We start from the raw sequence: 22,793 nt of genomic DNA, 5'->3' as shown, positions 1-22,793 counted from the left end.
ATTTAAATGAATGATTTGAGCTGTAATATCAATCGAGAATAATATTGGAGTGTTAAACTTGAATTTTTGAAGTTTTTGGGAAGCTTATAATTGCTTACAGGGGTGAAAATATCGATACATACCCCAATGTGTCAATATATTCATGGTAGGATGAACAACAAAGGCCCTAGGAAGAATATTCTATCAATACATTTAAGAAGTCATCAATAAATTTGGCCAAAGATGAACATGTATCGATACATTGTCCAAATGTGTCAATATATTCATGGTAGGATGAACAACAAAGGCCCTAGGAAGAATATTCTATCAATACATTTAAGAATTTATCAATAAATTTGGCCAAAGATGAACATGTATCGATACATTTGAAGCAGAGAACACCCAGGGGAAAACGTATCGATATATTTCCAATGTGTATCGATACATGCTTGGTATGGAGCATTATGCCTGAAATGTATTGATACATTGCCTCAATGTATCGATACATTCATTCAAAATTAGGGCAGATGTATCGATACATTGCCAAAATGTATTGATACATTATAGAGGAAAGGTAAAAATAAATAGGGATTTTAGGCCATTTCACCTAACCCTTTCTCTAAGCTTTTTTCTCCCTTTCTCTCTCTAGAAACCTGAAACCTTAAGGCTCTAAATGGGATTTTAAAGTGGCTTAAAGCTATTTGGAGCTTGGGAAACCATACTGGAGTTAAGACTAAATGTTTTTACGGATTATTTTCCAATTTAATTGGTTAATAACTTTGAATCTGACTTTTCTCCAAATTTGGTAATTTTTCCCTTTGGCTTGGATTGAGGAATTTGGGAGCTAAGACTTGTGCAATCCGACTTTCAAGGTATGGGTTTAGCTCGTTAATGAAGGAATTGAGCTTAAATAGTTGGATTGCTAAGATTTAGTTAATTGTGCAAAAATTGGCAGTTTTTGAAAGCCAGGAATAATTAACATTTGAGATGTTCTAACGTGTTTGAAGGTGGAAAGAGAGTTAAGTCAACCCATTAGCAAGCAAGACAATGATTATAGGCTAAGGATCGAAGCTTGGCTGCGAGTACCTCTAATTTGTCACTATGAGTGGGATTTAAGTTAAATGCACGTAATGCAAAACGCACTATAAGTGCGCTGCCATGGTATTATAAAAAAAATATGTATGCCTAGACAAATGAACCTAGGCTAGAGAACAATATATGTATATATCTATCTATGTGAACTGTGTGTGATTGTGTGCTGTGATGTGAGCCACATGGGTGGCCTATGCTACGAGTGCCTAGACTAAGACGTCTAGAGGCTATGATGAACCCCTAAGAGTAGATTACCTTAGGTGATTGATATGTTGAGATGATTTGATTGAATGATGCCTCAGAAAGTTAGAGGCTCTTAGAACCTAATCGTGTTTAAAAACGATTGAAGCTCAACAAATGTGAATTGAGGTTTGATGAGAAAAATGTGAATGAAAAGGCATAATGGTTTTATTGTAGATTTGTGTTTTCGTCTGAGGGATGAATACCTGATGTTGATCTGATGTGTGGTTGAGTGGATTTTAGTCCCCCTATGACTATGTGTGTGCTTGCAAGGATGGTGGTAAGTAGGGACAATGGCACTAATCCTACTTGTGATTCTCACCTGCAATGTTTTGATGCCATCTGTTGAGATTACTCTAGGTGATGCCAAAGTTGGGAGATTTCTCCGGTCGATGAGCTGTTTCTTTGCCAACTGCTTCGGCATTGTACGTGATCTGTTCACTGCTCGTTGCTTCGACACACGTGTGATCTGTTTCTTCACCAATTGTTTTGCTCTGAGCGTGATCTGATTCTCCACTGGTGGACCACTGAGCGTGATCTAACTATGTCCAGGGGTGGACCACTCGTTGATTTGAATTGTATATGATACGAGATAGCCATGGAGAGGCTTAGATAAATGTGATCTAATTCTGATGTGATACTCCGGCAACTAAAGTGTGCCGTGGAGAATGATTTGAATAACTTTGATAAGCTTCGAGGGTAAGCCTAATGATATGTGTGATGACTGTTGTCGGCATTGAGGATGATGATATGTCCTCATGTTGGAGATTTAGGGATAATGATATGCTCTATATTTGGAGATGTTTGCTAGAACATCTAGTTGCATGAAAAGTGCATATATTTTATATAAACATATATTATTTTGTTTATCTGCACCGCTCACTAAGTATTATAGTACTCACACATTTGTATACCATGTGCAGATAAATAGGCCACAGAGCTTTGTGGTAAAGCTCGTCCAGTAACAAATCAATTTTGACATCCAGTAGGTTCTCGGTTTGGTCACTCCGTTGAGTCAGTCAAAGCCTTTCGCTGTGGATAATGTGTGTAGGCCTTGACTGCCACATTATATTGTGAATTAAGGGTTAATATGTATGAACCCATTTGGATGGCCAATGTATGGCCCTCTTAATATTTGTATGGAAATTAAGCTAGGGATATTGTTTTTTACTCGAATTCATTATGAATATTTGATGATTGAATCCTTTGGGCTATGTATGTTTGAATATGAACTTTGAGGATTGCTCGTGTCTAGTGGGCTTGCTTGCTGGGCTCGTGCACCGATCATGGCCCCTCAGTTTGGGTCATGACAAAGCCCATCTAAAAGCAAAAAAGATAACCAGAACCCTTTTGATGGCACATAACTCAGCCTCATTCATGTTACCAATACCAATAACTTGGAGCAAAAAAATCCCAACATTACTCTATTCATCATGAATAATCCTTCCAATCCTAGCATCTCCAAGACAACCATGAGTAGCACCATCAATATTAAATTGTAACCACCCTTTTGAATGGCTTTGTCACTTAATATCCTGCTTGACAAGTTTAAAAATCTTAAGAATTGAAATTGAACTAGGGAAATTGATAGCATCAATAACCAAAGCACTTAACTCTGGCCATTTGGCCTTGGACCACCAAGCAACTCTAAATTTGATAATGTCAAACTTTTGGAGCCAATGCCATAGCTTTCCATTAAATACAACTTCATTTCTAGTCAACCAGATAGACCATATGATAGCAAAAAAAGACATCTTCCAAATATTCAAGTCACCATCATTAATCAACACATTATTCCAACTCAAAAAATAAATAACTAGATTTTTATGACAAACCCAATCAACCCCCCAAGATTTGCATTAAGGTGCCCATACTTTCTAAACCTCATAATAGGAAAAGAATAAATGCCACACAGTTTCCTTGTCCCAATTACAAACAAAACAACAAACCCCATTAGCTTGAAGCAAGCTTTTTTAAAACAACTTAGATTTAATAGTTAGCTTACCATGAAGAAGTTGCCAACAGAAAGCTTCAACCTTATGGGGGGCTAACTTAACCCAAACTTGATTCCAATGATCATCCATAAACACATTATTACAAAAAAAAAATTACAAAAGGATTTGATACTATAAATACTAGAAAGAGACTCTTTCCACACCAAATTATCTTGTAGGTCCTTACCTAAACACCCACTACTTAATAGTATCATAAATTTGTTCCATTGGTCTATTTCTCAACCAAAAAGGTTTCTATGAAGATCAACTTTCCACAACCAAACATTATTGTCCCACTTACCAAACTCAACAACCTTGCTAGTTTTATTAATTGACAGCACATAATACGAGGGAATTCAGCCCTTAATTCAACACCATTAATCCATTCATCACACCAAAAGACAATATTTTTATCGTCCTCAACAACCTTACCAAAACCAATCAAAATAGTAGAATTGTAACCATTATGAGAAGATAAAGGTTTAACAATGTTTTTCCATACCTAAGAAGAGTTATGATCTTTGGCAGCAATAGGTAAAAGGTTTAATTGGTTAATACCAATTTTTTCAGTAATAATTCTCCTCTAAGGACTCTCATGTTCATTATCAAAGTGCCAAATCCATTTAGTGAGAAGAGCACGATTTTTAATTTGAATGTCACCAAGGCCTAAACCATTAAGTTCTTTGGATTTACAAATCTATCCTAGTGAATGAAATGAATCTTTCTTCCTTCCATTAAGCCATTCCATAAGAATCTTCATTGGATTTTTTTGAGTTCATGAGCAACCCCAATGGAAATTTGAAAGATAGAAAGATAATAAAGTAGAACACTAGCCATAACACTTTTTAATAAAGGAATCCTTCCTTCGACAGAAAGGCATTTAGCATTCTAGCTTGCCAATCTAAACTGAAACTTATCAATAACAGTTGTCTAAGAAATCTTATTGTTAGCTTTATGGGCTTTAAAATGATTAGAGTTTGGAAATGACAAAAATGATGAAAATTTCTTGTTTAAGTAATCCTTGAATTTATTTGAATGTTTTTTTTAAGTTGATTAAATGTACTTGAATGATATTTGAACTTGTTGAAGTTGTATGTGAAAAGAAAAATCTTTTGAACACCTTAAACCTCAAATTCCATCCATGAAGAATCAATTCCTAAAGATAAAGAATAAATATATGAAAAAGTAAAGATCAATTCTTGATGCCATTTAAAGAGTAAGAATCAACTTCTCAAACATCAACTGATCGATTTCTAAAGTTGGAAAGGCAAAAATTTAGAAACTTGGAGAAGAAGAAAAGATTGAAGGATGCATAAGGATGGAGTGGGCAAAAGCATATTTGAATTTTGAACCTGGTGCCCAAAGTGCAAGAAGAATTGACTTCTGGAAGAGCAAAAAATCAATTCTAAAAATTCTGGGATGAAGAAGAATCAAAGTTTCAAGAATGCAAAGATTGACTCCCAAAAAATAGAATGCTCTACAGACAAAAAGAATTGACTTCTCAAGAATGCAAAAGTCGATTCTTAGAAAACAGAATGCACTAAAGGGAAGAAGATTTGACCATTTAGGTATGCATTAATCAATTTTTACAAAATAGAATGCTCCAGAAAAAAAAAATCATTTTCTTGAGAAGAAAACTCGATTCCCAAGCTCTAGAAAAGAGCCATTAGACACGAAAAAGATAAGAAAAATGGCTAATTTTCCCACCAAGTCATCCCTAACGGCTATAAATTGTTTCCAAGTATAAAAAGGACTTCTCCAACACATTTCAGTGAGATAAAAGAAGTGAAAAAGATCATTTTGATCAAGAATCAAGCAACATGAAGAAAAAGAAGAAAAAAAAACCAAGCTAAAGCAAGTGTTAGCTTTATCTTGGTTTTGAAATGATAAAATTGACGGATCTAAATATGCTTTGAAAATAAATTAAAGATGTTTTTGAATCTAAAGAAAATCCTTAAGGATGTTTTAAAGCTAGTCTTACAAAGAAAGATATCTTGAAAATGCTGAGATTGATTGAATGAAGATGAATGATAATGCTCTTGAACTTAAAAATATGTTTCTAAGTTTTCTCAAAGAGTTTTTGTTTTCAAACTTAAAGTGCTAGCCTAAGAATTGAATTCTCAAATGTAAAAATTTTGATTCTTAAATGAAAAGAAAGGAAAATTTATTTCTTTATTATAGGAAGAATCAATTCTAAAAATGGGAGAAGTTAGTTTTTAGCAGATAAAAATAGTAAAGAATCAATTCTTAGAAAAGAAAAAGTTAGTTCTTGGAAAATAGAAGCTACTTAAATTGAGAAGAACCGACACCTTAGAGTGCAAGAATCGATTCTAGGAGAATGGAATGTAGAAGGAAGAAATGCAAGAAGAAAGAATCAATTTTCCATATAGCAGAAGTCAGTTCTAAGCAAAGAATGAACCTAAGAGTAGAAGTTTGAAGAAAAAGAATCGATTTTCCATGAAGAAGGTATCGGTTCTTGAAGCACTAAAAGAAAAAATCAAAAACTTGGTGAAAAAGAAAAAGATGGTACAATTGGATAAGATTAGAGCACTAAAGATCAAGCTTAAATTCAAATTTTGGTGCTAGACCATAGTGAAGAATCTACACCTTGAGGTAGAAGAATCAATTCTCTAAGAATGCCAAGGTGTCACCTTTGAACCAAGTTGAGAAAGAACCTATATATTAGGAAAGAAGAATTCATTCTCCAAAAATAGAAAGCTTCAAGCTTTATGAAAAACTGACATCTTAAAAAAAAAAGAATTGATTCTACAAAAACAAAAAGTTGTAGATTTTATGAAGAACTAACATCTTAAGAATAAAGAATCAATTCTGTTAACTCCATATGTTTTTATGATAACAAAACATTTCTCATTCTTTGATGTCTAACTACATTATTTAAGTGTGCAAGATTAAGATTGAATCCTTTAATGAAAATGTTGTTTGAGAGCAAGTTAAGAAGCTTGCAATGATGCAAGAATGATTAATCAGTTTAAGGAACAAAGAACAAAGGACTAAGTGATAATAGCATGTAGCGTTAATCAGTTAAGGCAATTTGTGGCACTATATGAATGTAAAATAAAAACTTAACTGGTTAAAGGTCAAAGTTAAAGTGTTAAGAAGTGCCAAAACTCAAATTCAAAAATTGATGACCATTCAAGGCATCAAACCACAAAATTTAAAGTTAAAGATTTTTTAATCGATTGTAGCCTATTTCAATTAGTTAAGTTGAAGAGAGAGAAGCCTTAATCAATTAAAAGGATGTCAAATTAGTTGAAAAAAGGTTAGTGAAGAATGCTTGTCAAGCCCGGCTCTACAATATATTTATTATGCCATTCTTACATAAGAATGCATGTTTGCTTACTTGGATATATCGAAAATCGTTAAAGGACGACAATATACCAAATGGTACAATTAAGTTGAATTAAGCTTTGAACTAGACCAAAGAGAGATTTTAAGATGAAATTGAGAATTTTAAAACCCATAATGACTTAAAATGATGATTCGAAGTATGAGGACCGATTTGGAGTCAAATTAGAATTTTCATGACCTAAGGGTAAAATGGTCATTTTACCACCTAAGGGCAAAATTATAATTTTACATACCCAACACTTGTCATGCCCATGGATTTCATCCATTAACATTTTATATTGTGGATAATTGAAATATTTTATTTGGTGGAGAAAGAAAGCTTAATAGTTAAAAATTTAAAAATGGACCAATGGTAAGGTGACAAGTGTCAAACTTTTATTTCTTTATTATTCTCCTTATAAATTAGCACAAAACCAGCCCATTTCTCTTCATTATGGTCAGCCTCACCAAAGAGAAGCAAGAAAAAGGAAGAACAAAACCCTCGGTGGAAAAATTCAAGGAAACAAGTGAAAAAGGTAAGATTTTTTCAATTTGAGCTTGAGATCTCTCTTTCTTAAGCATTTTTTCTTATTTTCCATGGTTGAATCACATGAAATCATGATGAATCCCTTGCTGGCCGAACACTTAGAGGGAGGTTTTGATGCTTGATTTGGTTAGATTTCAATGTATTTTAGTGTTTTTAGTTAGTTAGTGATGTGTAGCATGAAAAGCCAACAAGAAAAATTCACTTCCTCCCATCACCCATCATTGGCCGAATCTTCCATGTAGAGTGTGGATGGTGGATTTGATTTTATTTCAAGTGAATTGGTTAGGAACTGATGAATTATAGTGAGAAAATCAAGTAGGAAAAATCATAGTATTGATGCACCCACCATGGCCGAAATTACCAAGAGAAAATGTGAAGATGATTTTGCTAAATTTTATGCTATTTGACTTGTGTTTGATGGTTTGGAGAATTGGAAGAAAAATGGAGTTAATTGGAGTTAAATTGGACATATTGGCCAATTAATCGAGTGATAGATCGAATTAGGCCAATACCGTTTTATTTAGGTACACAATTGAATTTGTGTAGAACACCGTGTTTAGACGATAATCTGAACAATTTGCATTATTTCATGCATCCATATAGTTTTATAACGGTTTAGCACCAATGTGGTAAATTGCTTAATTGTGCATTATGTCTAGGTGGTGAATCCTCCGATAAGGGCAAAAAAATTATACTTGAAGATCGATAGTTGGAGTACTCTAAAAATTCGACTCTCGAAATAGTGAGTAACCTTATCATCATTTTAATTATCTAAAATAGTCTTTTTATTCGATTTTGTGAATTTTATGGAAAATGAGTTTAAATGGTTAATTTTTAGGTTTATAAACAAAATGTGTTTAAATGAAATGATTTTATAAATTGTCTTGAAATTGAATGATGGCTTTGAAAATAGAGTAATTGGAGACCACTTGATGTGTTGTAAATTTATGGTTCTAATTGATTGGCTTATGGCCATATTGGCATGAATGGTTGAATTGGTAAATGTGCTGGAAATGTATGAACTGTTGATTTACCTTGAGAGGCTGTAAAATAAAATAATTGCTATGTCATGCTATCGTAAATTTTATTGTATGGTGGGTTTAGTTTGCTGCAGTGGGCAGATTCTGTGGACCAGCCTATTAGAGGGGCACGAAATCCGGTTATATACGTACCTCGGTCGGAGAGACGCATAGGGTAACTCCCGAGGTAAAACTTCAGAGTTCACTTCACGCCAAATGTCAAACCTTGTTCTATAAAATAATTACGACATCATTTACATGCTCAATAGAATATTTGCATATTTAGGAGGTTCAAGAAATTGTTAAAAGACGATATTGCCCCTAATGGTACCATTAAGTCGATTAAGCCTCGAACTGGTTCAAATAGAAATTTTAAGGTGAAACTAAAAGTTTCATAGCCCAGGAATGAGTCAAACATAAATTTTCACTATTTAGGGGTAAAATGGTCATTTGCCACTTGAGGATAAAATGAGAATTTTAGAAAAGATTTTTTTGGCCCCATTTGACTTATTGGAGTATGATTTGAGTATTGGAGTATGATTTGAGGTTTAGAAGTGAAAATTTTTAATTTCGGTATAATTTAGAGTATAGGGGTAAAATGGTAATTTTGTTATACTAAGGGCAAAATGGTAATTTTGCACCACCAACACTTGTCAAATTTGTGGAATTTAATTATGGTGGGAATGGCTAAAGATGGAATAAAGGTGTGGTGGAAAATTAAAATGAAAAGTAAAAAAAAAAAACAGGCCAATGACACAATGCCACGTGTCATCCCTTTATTAATTTATTATTTTTCCTTTTTAAAAGGTACAAAAACCAGCCCATCTTCCACCCCATGGTTGGCCAAACCAGCAAGAAGAGAGAGAAAACAAAAACCAAACCCTAGAGAGAGAAAATCAAAGAAAAAGTGTGAATTTTCAAGGAAATTAAGTGAAAAAGGTAAGATTTTTTCTATTAAGCTTGAGTTTTCTTATTCCCAAGCAGTTCTCCTTATTTTCCATGATTAAATTGCATGTTTTCATGGTGATTTCATGGCTGGTCATATGGGTCTAGAGAGAGAAAATTGTTGGATTGATTTGATTTTGATATATGTTAGTGTTTAGTGTTAGCTTAGCATGTTAGTAAATAAAATATGTAGAAAAACATTCATTTTTCCCATTACCTAGCCTTAGCTGAATTTTCAAGTCAATGGTGAGGAAGAATGTGATGTTTATTTTAGGTTATTTGATTATGAAATCATGGTTTTTAATATGAAAATTAATGAATTATGGAAAGAAAATCAAGTAGGAAAAATTGTGACAATGATACACCATTTTGGCCGAATTTTTCCAAGAAGGAATATGAATGTGGCTTTGCTGATTTTTGGGTTATTTGGCTAGACATTGGTGATTTGAAGCATTAGAAAAAGAAATGGGATCAATTGGAGCTAAATTGGATGCATATTTCAATTTATCGGGTAAAAGACCGAAATAGGTCAATACGGTGTTTAGGCAAAATTTAGACCTTTTGCATTTCATACCATGCATTAGTGATCTAAATTAGTTATTTCAATTTAAGGGCAACGTAGTAAATTCCTTGATTTTATACTGCATCAAGGTGGTGTGCCTTTTGACAAAGGTAAGGAAATTACGCTTGGGGATCACTAAGCTGAGTACACTCGAAATCTGAACTTTTAAAACCTGTGAGTAAACTTATTATGGTCTTAATTATCTAGAGTAGTTTTATTCAATTGTGTGATTTTATAGAAAATGGGTTTAAATGGTAAATTGCTATATTTTAGGAAAAATTGTGATTTTATAAAATGATTTTATAAATTTTCTAGAAAATTGAATACTGGTTTTGAAAGTAGAGTAATTGGAGACTGCTCGCTTGCGTTATAAATTGTGTTTTAAATTATATGGCTTATAACAATATGTGAGCATGAATGGCAAAGTCTGTGTTTGTATCAAAATTATATATACTATGTATTCAGCCTTGAGAGGTTAGATTGCGATAAATTGCCATGTCATGCAGAAAAAGATTTTATAAATCAGGTAGTAGATAAAAAAATTCATAATCCCTGCAGTGGAGGTTTGTGGACTAGCCTAAGAGAGGGGGCACAGAATCAGATATACCTTACCTCGATTAGAGAGTCGTGTGTAGGGTTTCTCTAGAGGTAAAGATTTGAGTGCACTTCACGTGGACCACCGAGTGAGAGTGAGACTCAGCCAACGCCAAGGCATGGCTAGAATTTAGGATGTAAAGACATTTAATAGCCTAGGTGGTTTCGGTCATATGCCTAGGCCAAGGCATCCCCGGGAATGATTTTGGCAGGAGCCAAGTTTTGTGAAATACATAAGCCAAGTTGATTATTTGAGTAAATTGATTATTGATGTTATGAAAAACATACTGGAATAGAATATCTTACTTGTCTCCATTTACTCGACTTTAGATGGTTTAGATGGTATCTGTTTACTCACTAGGATTTTATAATCTCACCACCCTCAATTCCCCCACATTTCAAGCTTGGGATAGCTGATAGATAGCCGATTGTATCAAGGACTTCAGTTAGCCTTATATCAACAAAATTGTAGCTTCACAAACTCACACCTTATTGGTTAGTTGGGGGCCCACGTGTCATTGTAAAAGTAATTTTATATTTTAGTTATCTGCTTTAAAGTATGTATGAATATATTTAGCTTTTACACTACAAAAATTAAATTACGGATTTCTCTATAAATATTAATTTTTTATTTAGAAAATAGAATATTTTATTGAATATTATTATTTTATTCAAACAATTATAATTTCATTTCAAATAATTATTTTAGAGATCTAAATTTACTTTTAATTATGAAACATGTGTTTTTCACCTACACACCATGTTTTTGGAGGGTTTTGGTATTTTCAAAAAAAAAATGATGAAAATACCCTTGTGAGCCAGAAAATAATATTATATTGTTTTGATTTGGAAATGACTTATGATTTCTTGAAATGCGAGATTTAATAACTGTCGCTCATCGGGGAGATGCGGAAGCTGATGCTAAGCCTTGCGAGGTTCCGATCGGCATTTCGGGTAATGAGTGCCTATCGGGACGTCGCAGCAATTGTCATGGGCGCGATGGGTGTTCCGGGTCGTGACACCAAGCCACCACGTGAGGGTGAACTCAGCCAACGCCAAGGAACAACTATGTTTTCAAAATAAAAACATGATTTATGCGTACATGACTTTTTAACAGCCTTGGCGGTTTCGATTGGGATCCCCAAGCCAAGGTATCCTCGACAACCGAGTATGAGAATGATTTTGGCACGAGCCAAGCTTTTCAGGAAATCATAAGCCTTGTTGTTTATTTGGGTGAAATGAATCTATTTTATCTTATTAAAATGAGTTCAAAATGCTGTGAATCATTTTTATGCTAATCTATTTTATCTGTCACCATTTACTCAACTCTAGATATTTTAGATGATGTTTGTTTACTCACTGGGATTATATAATCTCACCACCCTCCTTTTCACCCATTTCAAACTCAGGATAGTCTGTAGATAGATTATTTCGTTGAAGGCTACAGTTGAACTTGCATCCTCAAAAACTGTAGGTTCACAACCTTCATTACTTTTAGTCATTCGGGGGCCCACATGTCATTGTTAAATGTTTTGAATACCTGGCTACGTGTGCTACTGTATGTAGGAATTTATTTTACTTTTACGCTGTAAGAATTATTTACGTAGCGTTCTATAAAAAAATTGTTTTATGAAAAATTAGAATATTTTATTCATTATTTTTGTTTTATTCCATTAGCTATAATTTCACTTTAAATGAGTGTTTTAGATATCTAAACTTATTTTCGGTTATGAAATGTGTAAATTTCTCTCATATACTATATTTTAGTGGGTTTCAAAATTTTTGGGAAAAATGACCAAAATACCCCTGTGTAGTTGAAACTTCTCTTTGACTGTTTTTGAATTGAAATTGGTTCATATCACTTTAAAACATGATTTTAGTAACTAATACTCACAGGGGAAGCAAGAAAACTGATGTTAAGCCTTGCGAGATTTCAATTGGCATTCCAAGTAATGAATGTCTATCAGGACATCGCGGCGGTTGTCACGGGCTCGATGGGAGTTCCTAGTCATGACAATGCTGCTTGAAAATAGAAAGTTTTTAATCAATTAGAGCTGCAATTAACTAGTTAACACATGAAAGTAGTATAATAGATAGAGAAGGCTTAATAGATTAAAGCCAGTCTTTAACCAGTTAAAAGAATACACATTTGAACTTAATCGTTAAAAGACAAAATAACATCTAGAACTGGGTCAAAATAATTTTAAATGGGTAGGATTTGTCTCAAGTGGCCAAATGTGATCTTTCAAGTATTTAAGGCATCTCTAATGGTCAAAAATGAATGAGAGAAGTTCCAAAAAGATTAAGAGAGCTAAAAAGGGCGAAAACCATTTCTTGTACAATTGTTTTTCACTCCTATCCTTTGCAAAATGTTTGACCTTGAATTTTTACATCTTAGATCAAGTAGGTGATCATTTGTACTTCATCTTTTCTTCATTCCTTAATTGATTAGAGTGTGCGAAGCACTTTAAGGGTTGTTGTAAAGGTTTAGAGCTTGGGTTAAAGCTCACTTTGTAAAAGCTTGGTGGAAGCTATTAATTCCATTGATTTAGTGAAGTTAGGTTAAAAATCTTTGATTGGGAGATCAAGGTAGTGGATGTAGGTCAAGGGGATTAAACCACTATAAATATTTGTATTTTGTCCACTTTTCTTTACCTCTTATTTACTTGGTGTCTTTTAACTTTAACAACTTTTAAACTTTCCATTCTAAATTATCCAAAAATTTCAAAGCTCAAGAGCTGATTTCAAAATATCTTTTAAGTGTTATTCCTTCGCCTTCAACACTGCATTAGGTCCAACAGGTGATATTAAAGCCTAACCCTTGATATTAAAGGCTAAACATCCTTATGAGAGATCTAATGGCTATGCAAAAGTCTTGTCCTGCTGAGGGTCAATCCACAAATAGACCTCCTCTATTTGATGAAACACACTATCCATTTACATTAGAGCTGTAGATTATGAGATGTGGGATGTGATTACTAAAGGACCTTAAATTCCCACCAATGTAAATCTTATCTTAGTTAGAAAAATGCCCAAAACTAGAGAAAAGTGGACTGAGGCAGAAATGAGAAAAGTCAAAACAAATTTGAAAGCCATTAACATTCTTCGTTGTGCTTTAACTTTTGTTCAGTTTAACAAGATTTCTAGCTATACCATGACCAAGGAGATATGGGAAAAGCTTAGAATTATCCATTAAGGGACTTCTCAAGTTAAGGAGTCCAAAATTTCCTTTCTCACCCATAATTATGAAATGTTCAAAATGGAATCGGGTGAAGATATCACTGCCATGTTTGATAGGTTTACTAAAATTACAAACAAGCTCAATCAACTTGGAAAACCTATCCTAGAACATGAGTTAGTAAAGAGGCTACTTAGATGCTTACCAAAAAGCTAGAAACCCAAAGTCACTACTATCCGAAAAGCCAAAGATCTTAATACAATCACCCTAGATGAAATTCATGGGCCTATTTTTACACATGAGCTTGAGAAGAACAAAAAGAAGAAGAAAAAAAAAGAAAAACGAAGCTAAGGAAAAAAAAGTATTGCTCTAAAGATAAGTACACTTGAAGAAGAATTAGAAACTCTTTCAAGTGATAAGGATGAAGAGCTGACCATGATAGCTAGAAGATTCAAGAAGATAATGGGGTAGAGAGATAGAAGATTTGGTAGAAAAAACCAGAGAAAGGATCAAGGTTCTCCATGGAAGAATAATACAAAAATTAGTCCTATAAAAATGGTGAGATGGTGTGCTTTGAATGCAACAACCAGGCCACTTCAAATCCATATGTCCATTACTCAAGGAGGAATCCTCAAAGAAAAATAAGAAGCCGAAGAAGGCCATGGTGGTTGCAACTTGGTCGGATAGTGATTCTTCTAGTTTAGATGATGAAAATGAAAGATAAATGAAAGAGCCAACTTTTGCTTGATGGCTAAAGATGAATAACTTGAGGTAAAATCTAATTTATTTGAAATTTCTTATGATGGATTTCAAGATGAATATGATTGCCTATATGTTGAATTTGAGAAGCTTGCACTAAAGTTTATAGTTTTGAGAAATAAAGCTATGCCATTAGATGTTGAATTAAATAAAATCAAGGATGATTTCAACTTTGTTTTTTATCAAAGAAATATTGTTCAAATTGAACTTGAGCACTCTATAATAGATTTTGAATATTTGAAGTTAGAACTTGAGGGCAAAAATGAAGCTTTGCAAAAGGCATTAAATGAAAATGCTATTATCAAAGCTTTAATAGAAGAAAGTTCAAAACAGAATTTGAACAAAGAAGAGAAATCTGAAAGAAATACAACTTTTATAAAGAGAAATGATGCATTTTCAATTTATTGCTATGTATGTGGCAAAAGAGGATATCTCTTTTATGACTGCTATCATAAGGGAAACAACCTCACCAAAACCAAATTGGTTTGGTTGCCTAAAGGTTCTTTTGTGCCTACTAACCTCCAAGAACTTATCAAAGTATGGGTACTTTTGAAGAAAAACTAAAAATTTATTTTGAAGGTTAAGCAAGGGCAGGAAGAACAATGTTTAAAAGCTCAACCAAAGGGAAGGCAACCTTGGTACATGGACAATAGCTACTCAAGACATTGACCGAAAATGAAAGATTATTTACCAAGCTTGTTAGGAAGAAAAGTGAAAGTGTCTCTTTTAAGGATGGGTCTAAAGGTATTATCCAAGGAATTGGAACCATTGGTAACTCTTTTCAAACTCACATCAAGCATATTTTACTTGTTAGAGGTTTAAAGCATAATTTATTAAGTATTAGTCAACTTTGTGACAAAGGATATAGAGTTTGCTGTGATTCCCGTGGATGCCAAGTCATTGAAATAAACATTAATAAAGTTATATTCATTGGCGAAAGAATTGAGAATATGTATGTGATCTTTCTTGATGAAATTAGGAATGAATCATGTCTCATGGCTAATGATGTATGTGATAGTTGGCTATGGCATAGAAGACTTAGACATGCTAGAATGTATATTATCTCAAAATTCTTAAGAAAAACCTTGGTTGTTGGACTTCCAAGGACTTCTTTTGAAAATAATAAAATCTGTGATGTATGCTAATTTGGAAAACATGTTAGAACTTCTTTCAAATCAAAGAAAGTGATTTCAAGTTCTAAACCACTTAAATTATTGCATATTCATTTGTTTGGACATATAAATGTTGTTAATTTGGGAGGCAAGTCATATGTCTTAGTTATTGTTGATGATTATTCTAGGTATACTTGGGTATATTTTCTTGCTTACAAAGATGATGCATTACCTACTTTTGCTAATCATTGTAAAAAGATACAAAATGAGAAAGGGTTTACCATTGTTGTGTTAGAAGTGACCATGGTGGTGAATTTGAAAGAGATGAGTTTGAGATATTTGCAATGAAAATGGTTTTGACCATAATTTTTCAGCTCCTAGAACTCCACAACAAAGTGGAGTTTAGAAAGAAAGAATAGGACTTTGAAACACATGACAAGAATAATGATTTATGAAAACTATTTGCCAAAATATTTTTGGGTTGAAGTTGTAAATGCAACAACTTATATTTTGAATAGAGTTTCCCTTAAACCTTTAATTTCAAAAACCCCTTATGTGCTTTACAAAGGTAGAAAACTAAATATTTCATATTTAAGGAATTTTAGATGCAAATTTTTTGTTTTAAACAAAGGAAAACACACCATGGGAAAGTTTGATGCTAGGAGTGAGGAAGCTATTTTCCTAGGCTATGCATTAAATTCTAAGGCTTATAGAGTGTTTAATAAAAGAAGTCATGTTATAAAAGAATATATCCATGTTGTTTTTCATGAAACTAATGAGGCACAAAGAATGGTAGTACTTGATGATGATGTAGATATGTCACAGCCCAATTTTCGAGGCCATGACTGATGCATGGGCCCAATGGGTACAACCCATTAAGCCCAAGCAAGCCTCTTTATATAGTCCTGTCCATCTTTTCCTCCATCATTTCTAAAGTTACATTTCGTAATTCCCAACTATAAGTACTTTAATTGTCAAGCCCAGCTCTACAATATGTTTATTATGCCATTCTTACATAAGAATGAATGTTTGCTTACTTGGGTACCTCAAAAATCGTTAAAGGACGACAATGTACCAAATAATACATTTAAGTTGAATTAAGCCTCGAATTAGTCCAAATAGAGATTTTAAGATGAAATTGAGAATTTTAAAACCCCAGAATGATTTAAAATGGTGATTCGGAGTTCAAGGACCGATTTGGAGTCAAATTGAAATTTTCATGACCTAGGGGCAAAATGGTCATTTTGCTACCCGAGGTTAAGATGTGAGTGTTAGATGAAATTTTTTACTAAGATTGATCATTTGGAGCATAATTTGAGTTTGAGAAGTAAAAAATTTTAATTTTGACATTTTTTCGAGCATAGGGGTAAAATAGTCATTTTGCCACCCAAGGGCAAAATTGTAATTTTACACCACCCAACACTTGTCCAGCACATGGATTTTAGCCATTATTATCATGGATAATTGAGGAAATTTAAGTGGTGGAGAGAGATTGCTTAATCGGTAAGTATGACACATGGACCAATGGAATGGTGACATGTGTCAAATTTTCATCCATTTATTATTTGGCTTAAAAATCAGCACAAAATCAGCCCATCTCTCTTCATATGGCCGGCCAAAGCAATCACAAAGGAAGAAAAGGAAGAACAAAACCTTAGGTGGGAAAATTCAAGGGAAAAGTGTGAAAATTCAAGGAAACAAGTGAAAAAAAGGTAAGCTTTTTCAATTAAGCTTGAGATCTCTCTTTCTTAAGCATTTTTTTTTTATTTTTCATGGTTGAATCATATGAAATCATGATGAATCCCTTGCTGGCTGAACACTTAGAGGGAGGTTTTGATGCTTGATTTGGTTATATTTCAATGTATTTTAGTGTTTTTAGTTAGTTAGTGATGTGTAGCATGAAAAGCCAACAAGAAAAATTCATTTTCTCCCATCACCCATCATTGGCCGAATCTTCCTTGTAGAGTGTTGATGGTGGATTTAATTTTATTTCAAGTGAATTGGTTAGGAAATGATGAATTATGGTGAGAAAATCAAGTATGAAAAATCATAGTGTTGATGCACTCACCATGGTCAAAATTCTCAAGAAGAAATGTGAGGATGATTTTGCCATATTTCAAGTTATTTAATTTGTGTTTGATGATTTGGAGTATTGGGAGAAAAATGGAATTATTTGGAGTTGAATTGGACGTATTGGCCAATTAATCGAGTGATAGATCGAATTAGACCAATATCGTTTTATTTAGGTACACAATTGAATTTGTGTAGAACACCGTGTTTAGACGATAATCCGAACAATTTACATCCCATTTCATGCATTAGTATAAAGCCTGAATTGGTTTTATAACAATTTAACACAAATGTAGTAAATGGCTTATTGTGCATTATGTCTAGGTGGTGAGCATTCTAGCAAAAGTAAAGAGATAGTACCCGAGGATCAAGAATCGGAGTACTCGGAACTCGATTTCCATTACAGTGAGTAACCTTATTATCGTCTTAATTATCTAAAGTAGTTTTTAATCGTTTTTGTGATTTGATAGAAAATGAGTTTAAATGGCAAATCTTTATGTTTTATAAGCAAAATGTGATTAAATGAAATGATTTTATAAAATTGTCTTGAAATTGAAAAATGGTTTTGAAAATGGAGTAATTGGAGACTAATTGTTGTGTTATAAATCATGGTTTGAATTCAATGGCTTATGATAATATTGACATGAATGGTTGATTTGGTAAATGTGCTGAAAAAGTATGAGCTATTGATTTACCTTGAGAGGCTGTAAAATAAAATAATTGCCATGTCATGCTGTTGAATTTTATTGAATTGGTGGGTTATAAATTGGTTGCTGCAGTGGACGGGTTCCATGGACCAACCTATTAGAGAGGCATAGTAACCCTATCATATTCATACCTCAGTATGAGAGGCACGGTTGGATAACTCCTAAGGTTAAAACTTTAGAGTTCACTTCATGCCAAACCACCACGTGATGGTGAACTCAGCCAACACCAAGGAATAACTATGTTTTCAAAATAAAAACATGATTTATGCGTACATGATTTCTTTTAACAGCCTTGGAGGACTCGGTTCGGATAGCCCTCGGCCAAGGTATCCTTGATAATTGAGTATAACAATGATTTTGGCACGAGCCAAACTTTTCAGGAAATCATAAGCCTTGTTGTTTATTTAGGTGAAATGAATCTATTTTATCTTATTAAAATGAGTTCGAAATGCTGTGAATCATTTTTATGCTAATCTATTTTATCTGTCTCCATTTACTCAACTTTAGATATTTTAGATGGTATTTGTTTACTCATTGGGATTATATAATCTCACCACCCTCATTTCCACCCCTTTCAGGCTCAGGATAGTCGGTAGATAGCTCATTTCATTGAGGGCTACAGTTGGACTTGCATCCTCAAAAACTGTAGGTTTACCGCTTTTGATACTTTTGGTCGTTCGTGGGCCCACGTGTCATTGTAAATTAAATCTTATGCTTTGGTTATTTGTATTACAGTATGTATGAATTTATTTAGCTTTTACGCTACAAAAATTATTTACCAGTAACTCTATAAATATTGATTTATAAAATAAAAAATTTATTGAATATTTTTATTATATTCAAATAGGTATAGTTTCACTTTAAATGAATGTTTTAGACATCTAAACTTATTTTTGATTATGAAATATGTGTTTTCCACTTGCATACTACATTTTTAGCTGGTTTCGAGATTTTTGAGAAAAAATGACCAAGATGCCCATGTGAGAAAAAAATTATTTTCTATTGTTTTGATTTGGAAATAGTTTATAATCTCTCAAAACATGATACTTAACAACTGTTGCTCACAGAGGAGGTGAGAAAACTGATATTAAAGGCTTGCGAGGTTCTGGTTGGCATTCCAGGCAATGAAACTCTATCGGGACATCGCGGAGGTTGTCAAGAACTCGAGGGGAGTACCGGGTCGTGACATTAATAATGTGCTATGACAATCATATACTTGCATTTATATTAATCCAAAATAATGTCACCCATTGCCAACTCGTAGTGGCATCATCCATCAAAATATACATGTGTTGTTCGTAACGTGAATCTTAGTGATTTACATCACGTGTGTGTATAAACAAGTAAAAGACTCTTGAATACCAGTGGAGTGACCTTGAGTGAAGGTACAGCTACTGAATGCCATGGTACATACCAAAAAGATGAATATACGTGGACACCTTAATCTAGATCCCAACTACCTCCGAATCTGAAAACATGAAGTTGAAAAGAGTGAGTATAAACCTAGTGAGTGAACATAGGAAAAGAACAAGCAAATGATAAGGAAAGTTTTAGAAAGCATGATGCAGTTATGTCAAAAGCAATATACTTTAGCTTAATTTCTAGTTAAAACCCCTTAATTCAACCCTTGATTACTTAATCTCTTAGTGTTGAAAGGTCCATAACCAATAATGAAGTTAAAGAGTGTAAACTATAGCAAATATCCAAGTAAGGTAGAAAGTGTCTCGCCACAGTGAGAATACAATTTCGCTGCAGCAAAATTCTAGGTAGGAACCACTCGAGAGTTTCTCACTCAACGAGAATACATTCTCACTGCAGTGAAAACCAGGGCTGGGTCAAGCCCCTAAGCACTCAAGTCGCTGCAGCGAAAACTAGGGCTATTAAGTTAGAAGAATTCTTGTTACAACGAAAATCCATTCTTGCTGCAATGAAAATAAATTTGGAAGCATTTAACAATTTCAACATTCAACATTCAATGCAATCACATAATATTTTCCCTAACCTTTCTATGGTATGTGTAAATATGTATACAACTATCTGCTCACCAGCTCATGTGCACTCCCACACCGCACATAACTAATACCTCATGGTCCCAAGTAAATGTGCTAAAGGGGGGTTGAATAACACTTTTTGGCTCTTGCTAAAATTGACTTCTAATTGGGGACAAATGCAAGATAAAAGAAAGATTTAGAAGAGGAACAAAAGAATAAAAATAGTGTAGGCAATCACACCAGAGATTAGAGTGGTTCAGTCTAAGACCTACATCCACCACCTTGATTGTTCAACCAAGAATTTTTCAAACAAATCCACTATGGATAGTGAAATTCACAAGCTTTCACCAAGCTTTTACAATGGCTTTTACCAGGCTCAGCCAAAACCTTTGACAATGGTTTTTACCGGGATCAACCAAAACTTAAACTAACTTTTCTAGGCTAAGTTAGAACCTATACACCAATCAAGCAAACCAAGCTTGAATAAATTCCCTTAGAGTGTCTCGTACACTCTAAGTATACAAGATAAAGAGAAATAAAGGTGTACCTATGATTACTGACTTGATCTAAGTGGTACAAAGTGAAGTGATTGAGTCTTTTACAAGGATAGGCGTGAAGTGCAGAAGAATGCAGAGAGTTTTTGCTGGTTTTAGAGCTCTTTTTGTTCTTGGAAGCCTTTGATTACAATTCTAGCAGTTGGAAGCCTCTTAAATACTTCGAAAATGAGCTCTGATAGGTGTTAGGCAGTTTTTGACCTTTGGAAACATTTTTGTTACAGCTCTGGTCGTTAATCTATCTTTTAGTGTACAATTCAAATTTTTTTGGCAAAATGTTCTTAGTGGACTAACTGCACTCTTAGTCAACTAAGTCGTCTTTGTCTTTTAATCCTAGTTTCTGGCAGTGAGCACTTAGTCGACTAACTTACTTCTTGGTCGACTAAGTTGGTTTTGTCTTGAAGTCCAGATTTTTGGCAGTACCTTTTTAGTCGACTAACCCACTTCTTGGTCAACTAAGTCTTTTCTGTTTCTCAATACTCTTAAGCCCGCAAAGTTCTAATTTGAATTTTAGTTGACTAATACCCTTCATTATCCAACTAAGAGGCTTCTGTTTTGTTGATTAGTTGTGGCTTCTTATTCATATACTTTTTGATATGTCCCTTGGAATAATTTATTTATCATAAGCATACAATTCTTGTCCTACACACTCAAGTAGAAAAATTAGACACAAATGAATGGGAATGTTTTTATTATCATCAAAAACTAATGGAGCCAACAATCTCTCCCTTTTTTATGATGACAAAACATTCCTTGATTAACAGCATAGTGTCTATTGGTTCTTTTTTGTTCTGTAGAAAATTGAGTTTTCCTCCCCCTAAGTGTGTGCTCCCCTTTAATATGTGCTCCCCTTTAGTGTGTGCTTATTTTACTTATTCATTTCAGCAAATTTTTATTCATGTCATACAAACAATGACAATCTACATTCAGAATATATATATGCAGATATATAGAGTAACTGATAGTAGGTGACTGTTGACAGATTATCATCAATATTTCAGCAATGTCTATCAACAGTGTATTGTTACCAGATTTTTTTTATTCCATTAATTATTCAACAACTATAGTTTATTTAACATCCATATACATCCACAGCCATTTTCCATTCACATTATCATATTAAAGATCAATCATCAACATGACAGCCCAATATCAGCACCAAAACAATAGCAGAAACTCAATGGTCGAAACTTTAATAACAAATTTAAATATTTAACCATCAACTTGTCAACATCCAAAAACATAAACAGCAATGTCTATCAGCATTCAAAAACATCTATCAGCAAAGTCAAATTTAATTATTACTAAATTACCCCTAATGTAAAACCTGACCCTATAAACACATGTCATGACATACATGCACTGAGTAGCATGTTATTACGCTAGGAAAGTCCTAAGAATAGACGAGATCAGGTATTATACCTAACGGTACACTTGAGTTGATTTAACCTCGAACTAGTTCAAATAGGAATCGTAGGATGAAATTTAATATTTTACAGTCCAGGAATGACTAAAAATGATTGTTTGGAGTTCGAGGGTTCATTTGTGGAAAAATTGGAAATTTTGATGTTCAGGGGTAAAATCGTCATTTTGCCACCTAAGATAATAATTTGATCATGGAGTGAAATTTTTTACCAAGATTAACTATTTGGAGTATAATTTAATGATAGGAAGTGAAAATTTTCAATTTCGGCAATTTTTGAAACATAGGGGCAAAACGATAATTTTGTCGTCCCGGGGTAAAAACCGTAATTTTCACCAGCAAAAACTTGTCAAAAGTATAGGATTTATTTATTTTTGGTATGAATAACTATGATATTTCAAGTGGTGAAAATAAAAGTTTAATGGATGAAATTTTAAAAACGGGCCAATGGGAAAGTGACACATGGCACTTTTTAATGATTTAATATTATTTTAATGAAAATTCAGCCCATTTAAACCCCATATTAAGTGATGGCTGGCCATAAGGAGAGAACAAGAAAGAAAATAGAGAGCAAAAGAAGAAAAGAGAAAAACCAAAGGGAAACTAGAAAATTCAAAGGGGAAATCGCGTTTTTCGTCCGTTTACGCGTCTAACGGAGGAGAGCCTTTCGGTAAAGGTA

The sequence above is a fragment of the Theobroma cacao genome, chromosome 3 (assembly GCF_053813885.1).
Source record: "Theobroma cacao isolate CCN51 chromosome 3, ASM5381388v1, whole genome shotgun sequence".
Lineage (NCBI taxonomy): Eukaryota > Viridiplantae > Streptophyta > Magnoliopsida > Malvales > Malvaceae > Theobroma > Theobroma cacao.
This window is presented reverse-complemented; position numbering follows the sequence as displayed.